This window comes from Tenrec ecaudatus, chromosome X (assembly GCF_050624435.1).
Source record: "Tenrec ecaudatus isolate mTenEca1 chromosome X, mTenEca1.hap1, whole genome shotgun sequence".
In the NCBI taxonomy this organism is placed as follows: Eukaryota; Metazoa; Chordata; class Mammalia; order Afrosoricida; family Tenrecidae; genus Tenrec; species Tenrec ecaudatus.
The window spans coordinates 82,831,749-82,837,377 of NC_134548.1; the positions used below are offsets into that span (position 1 = coordinate 82,831,749).

At 42.3% G+C, this 5,629-nt stretch overlaps 1 pseudogene; it reads left to right on the plus strand.

Annotated features, from left to right (window-relative positions):
* Window positions 1-3,779: 3,779 nt before the first annotated feature.
* LOC142434444 (elongation factor 1-alpha 1 pseudogene) lies at window positions 3,780-5,309 on the plus strand (annotated as a pseudogene).
* The last annotated feature ends 320 nt before the right edge of the window (window positions 5,310-5,629 follow it).

Below are 5,629 nucleotides of genomic sequence, written 5' to 3' on the forward strand. Positions count from 1 at the left end.
GTTTGTTAATACAATCATCAGTTGATGGAAATTTGGGTTGCTTCCAACTCCTGGCAACTGTGAACCATGCAGCAATGAACATTGGAGCACAGATGTCTAGACTTGGTCTGCTTCTTGCCTCTTCTGGGTATATACCCAATAGGGGGATTGCTGAGTCGCATGGTAACTCGATAGCCATCTGTTTTAGATATCACCAGATCAATTTCCATAGTGGCTGTAGATACAAGTCCACCAGCAGTGGATAAGATCTCTTGTCTCCCCCCAGCCCCTCCAACACTTGTCCCTTGTTTTTTGAATTGGGCTACCTTTGAGGGTGTTAGGTGGTACCTCATTGTTGTTTTAATATGCATTTCTCTTATGGCTAAAGATCAGAAATATTTTCTCATATGTTTGTCAGCCATTTGGATTTCTGGCCCCGTGAAACTTCTCTTCAGGTCCTTTGGTCAACTCGTCAGTGGGCAATTAGTTTTTTTCTTTTTGGAAGTGAGCAGAGTATTGTAGATTTTAGTAATAAGGGCTTTGTCTGATGGGTCATTGCTAAAGATGTTTTCCCAGTCCATGGACTCTCTTATTGCTCTCTTGGTGAATTCTTTTGATGTACACAGGTGTTTAATCTTCAGTATATCCCATTTGTCAATTTGTGCCTCCTCTGTGTTTGTGTCCTTCCCTATTTCTGTTAGCCTATGTATTCCCTGTGCCAAAGTTTTCAAGTTGGTCCCAATTCCCTCATTGATGGCCCTAATAGTTTGGAGTTAACTTCAAGGTCTGTGACCCACCTTGAGTTTATTCTTCTGCATGGAGTGAGATAAGGATATTGCTTCATTTTTCTGCACATAAATATCCATTTTTTTCCAGCATCACTTGTTATAGAGGGCATCTGCTTCCCATTGGATATTTTTGGGGCCCTTATCAAAAATCAGTTGTCTGTATGCTGATGATTTTATTTCTTGGTTGTCAGTTCTTTTCCATTGTTCCGAGTATCTGTAATTTTACAAATACCATGCGTTTTTGACAACTGTGGCTGTATAGTATGTGCTAAAGCCAGGTGAAACAAACTCTCCCACTGTGTCCTTCTTCTTGAGGGGTTCTCTGCTAATTCTGGACTTCTTCCCTCTCCATATGAAGTTGGTCATTAGCTTTTCCATTTCTTTGAAGAAAGATGAGAGTAATTGTAGCAGGATTGCATTAAACTTATATAGTGCCTTTGGCAGAACTGACCATCTTGACTATATTGAGTCTTCCAATCCATGAGCATGGGATATTCTTCCATTTGTTGAGATCGCTCTTGGTTTCATGTAATAGTGTTCTGTAGTTTTCCCCATGTAGATATTTTGTTCTTTTAGTCAGGCATATCCCTAGATATTTCAATTTGTGTTTGGCTCTTGTGAAGGGTCTCACCTTTTGGTCTCCCCTTCTGTGGTCTTATCTGATGTGTATAACAGTCCTATGGACTTATGTTTGTTGATCTTGTATCCTGCCACTCTGCCAAACTCCTCTATTGCTTCCAGTACTCCCCTTGCGGAACTTTTGGGATTTTCCATATATGAAATCATATCATATGCAAATAATGGTAGTTTCACTTCTTCCTTCACCAGGCAAATACATTTGATGTATTTTCTTTGGCTTATGCTATTAGCTAAAACCTCCAGCATGATATTAAATAAGAGTGGGAACAAGGGACATTCTTGTCTGGTCCCCCTTTTCAGTGGAATTGTGTTAGTCTTTTCTCCATTGACTACCACATTGGATGTTGGTTTTTCATATATAGTTTGTATTATCTTGAGGAATTTTTCTTTCTTTCCTATCCCCCTAGGCTAGGGGGAGTGGTCTGGAAGTTAGCCGGAAAGAGTGAGAGAACAGGAAAGAGAGAAAGAGGAGAAAAAAATTAAAAAGTAAGCCAACATAGACTCTGGGGGGATATAGAGAAGAGAGGGAAACAAAAGCAACAATGTAGCTGAGTCCTGATCCTCACTCATGGTGCTGCCACTGTTTAGTCCCTTCCCCAAAGGTGGCGGCAAGCTGTGGCTGACTTGAGAAAAAGCCCCTGCACAGCCCTCCACGACTGTGGGGGGGGGGGAGGGATACAGAGCAGAGATGGAACCAAAAGTAACAATGTATCTGAACCCTGATCTCTGCCTGTGGAGCTTCAAGGGTCGATTCCCTGCCCTCAAGTAGGTGGCAGCAAACTGTGGCTGTGTGGAGACCAAGTCCCCCTACAGACTCCAAATGATCCTGGCTCCAGCGGAGACAGTGCCATGGTTAAGCCCCATCCAGCTTCCACTGAGGTAAGCCAAAAGCCTCCAGCCCCTCAAAACCCCGTGGGTCTGTGCCTAATCCAAAATGCAAGAATCTGCACTTGTAAGAAATAGTACAGGAAAATTTCTCCTAGCACCAATCTCCATGCTCAATGTAAACAGAGTTCCATCAATTAAGCAATCAATCTGTACAAGGGAACAACTCGTGGCCTGTAGCTAGCAGTTGGGCTATACTCATGTAAACTCCTCCTCTCAACCTTATCTTAAATTCTATGTCATTGGATAAATTATTGATGTTATCAATGCAATCGCATTATACCCCAGGGAAATGATTGGCAATGTTTTCCTTTTTGTTTCTTTGTTTTTCTGTCTTTTGTTTGTTGTTGCTATTGTTCTTGTTGGGTATTGGTTTTATTTTTGTCATAATATGACCACCAAAGTAAAGAAGACTTTACTTTGCCAGAGACAAGCAGATGGATTCTGGGCGTCCACTTAATTGTAGCCCCAATCCAAGAACAGTTAGTTCTTTTTTTTTTATGTTTCTTTTTATTTTATTTTTTTTTATTTTAACAATTTATTGGGGCTCATACAACTCTTTTCACAGTTCATACATATACATACATCAATTGTATAAAGCACATCTGTACAGTCTTTGCCCTAATCATTTTTTTCTCTTTTCTTCTTTTACGAACAGTTAGTTCTTATAACATGGCCCTGCCAAATACTTACTTTCATGTAATTAGTCAAGTGTAGTGAAGAAAGCACATGGTGTCCAGCTATCAAATGGAATCGTGTCTGGGGTTCTAAAGGCTTAAATCCAAACAAGCAGCCATCTAAGTGATGTGTCAATGAAGTCCACATGGAAGAAGCACATCAACTTATGTGATCCAAAGATGATGAGAACAAAATCCAAATATGACGAGGGGGAAAGTATCAGAGCTTAAATTGTGAGCGTCCATTTTGTAGAAGGCTGTGGAGGACAGTGGGTACCCAACATCTGTCAGATTACTGTGTGCCTGGCGGATCCCCTCTAGCTAAGGTGAGAGACTAAAAAAGCTTTACTGTTAGACATAGATTATTGTAAACTTCATTATGATTGATCGAACAATGGTATAATGATACTTGCTCAGCTGGCTTCCCTCTGGACGCAACCTGGATGTACTCTAGGCTCAAATATATTTCGCTTGTTCCATGACAAAAATTTCTTCTCTAGCTTTTAAAATAATTGGCAGTGGTCTCTTCTTTCAGACACTCTACTTTCATTTTTATCTTTATATTATTATTTTCTTCTTGCTGTTTGTTTTTGTTTTATATTGTTTCTTCTAGGTTCTCCAGTTTGTAACACACAGAAGGAGTGGGTGCATAGAGACTATATGGGGAAAGGGAGGAGTGTGAGGCAATTTGGAGAGTAAACAAGGAATGCATTTGTGGAGCAAACAATGAATACAGGAGGGAGAGGGAGAATTAGAACTGATTGGGATGGTAAATACACAACTCTTTAAAAAGTGATTTAACTCCTTTTTCGCAACGGGTTTGCCGCCAGAATATAGGTGTTGGTGAAAACCATCGCAAAAGCCTAAGCCAAAATGGGAAAGGAAAAGACCCATATCAACATCGTCGTCATTGGACACGTCGATTCTGGCAAGTCCAACACAACTGGTCACCTGATCTACAACTGTGGTGGGATCGACAAGAGAACCATCGAAAAATTCGAGAAGGAAGCTGCTGAGATGGGGAAGGGCTCCTTCAAGTATGCCTGGGTCTTGGATAAGCTGAAAGCCGAACGAGAACGTGGCATCATCATTGATATTTCCCTGTGGAAATTTGAGACCAGCAAGTACTATGTGACCATCATCGATGTCCCCGGAAACAGAGACTTCATTAAAAACATGATTACAGGCACATCACAGGCTGACTGTGCTGTCCTTATTGTTGCTGCTGGTGTGGGTGAATTTGAAGCTCGTCTCTCCAAGAATGGGCAGATCCGGGAGCATGCCCTTCTGGCTTACACACTGGGTGTGAAACAGTTAATTGTTGGTGTTAACAAAATGGATTCCACTGAGCCACCCCACAGTCAGAAGAGAGATGAGGAAATTGTTAAGGAAGTCAGCGCCTACATTAAGAAAATTGGCTACAACCCTGACACAGCAGCATTTGTGCCAATTTCTGGTTGGAATGGTGACAACATGCTGGAACCAAGTGCTAATATGCCTTGGTTCAAGGGGTGGAAGGTTACCCGCAAGGATGGCAATGCCAGTGGGACCACGCTATTTGAAGCCCTGGATTGCATCCTGCCACCCACCCGCCCAACTGACAAGCCCCTGCGCCTGCCTCTCCAGGACGTGTACAAGATTGGTGGTATCGGAGACTGTCCCTGTGGGCAGAGTGGAAACTGGGGTTCTGAAACCTGGAATGGTGGTCACCTTTGCTCCAGTCAATGTTACCACTGAAGTGAAGTCTGTTGAAATGTACCATGAAGCTTTGAGTGAAGCTCTGCCTGGGGACAATGTAGGCTTCAATGTCAAGAACGTCTCTGTCAAAGATGTTCGCCGTGGCAATGTGGCTGGTGACAGCAAAAATGACCCACCAATGGAAGCAGCTGGCTTCACTGCTCAGGTGATCATCCTGAACCATCCAGGCCAGATCAGTGCTGGATACGCACCTGTACTGGACTGTCACACTGCACACATCGCCTGCAAGTTTGCTGAGCTCAAAGAGAAGATTGATCGCTGTTCTGGCAAGAAGTTGGAAGATGGCCCCAAGTTCTTGAAGTCTGGTGATGCTGCCATTGTTGACATGGTGCCTGGCAAGCCCATGTGTGTGGAAAGCTTCTCCGACTATCCTCCTCTGGGTCGTTTTGCTGTCCGAGATATGAGACAGACAGTTGCTGTGGGTGTCATCAAGGCAGTGGACAAAAAGGCTGCTGGAGCTGGCAAGGTCACCAAGTCTGCCCAGAAGGCTCAGAAGGCTAAATGAATATTACCCATCACACCTGCCACTCCAGTCTTAATCAGGGGTGGAAGAACGGTCTCAGCACTGTTTTTCTCAATTGGCCTTTTAAGTTTCATAGTGAAAGACTGGTTGATGACGACAATGCATCGTAAAACTTTCAGAAGGAAAAGAATGTTTGTGGACCGTATGTTTCTTTTGTGTGGCAGTTTTCAGTTATTAGTTTTTAAAATCAGTACTTTTTAAAAGGAAAATAACTTGACCAAAATTTTGTCATAGGATTTTGAGACCCATTAAAACAAAGTTTAATGAGGAAAAAAAAGTGCTTTAACTATGGAAGTATATGATAGGTGAATATAATATCAAGAAAATGATTTTGTTTAAAAAGCAAAGAACTCAAACTTGACCAGTGGTTACCATGAGTG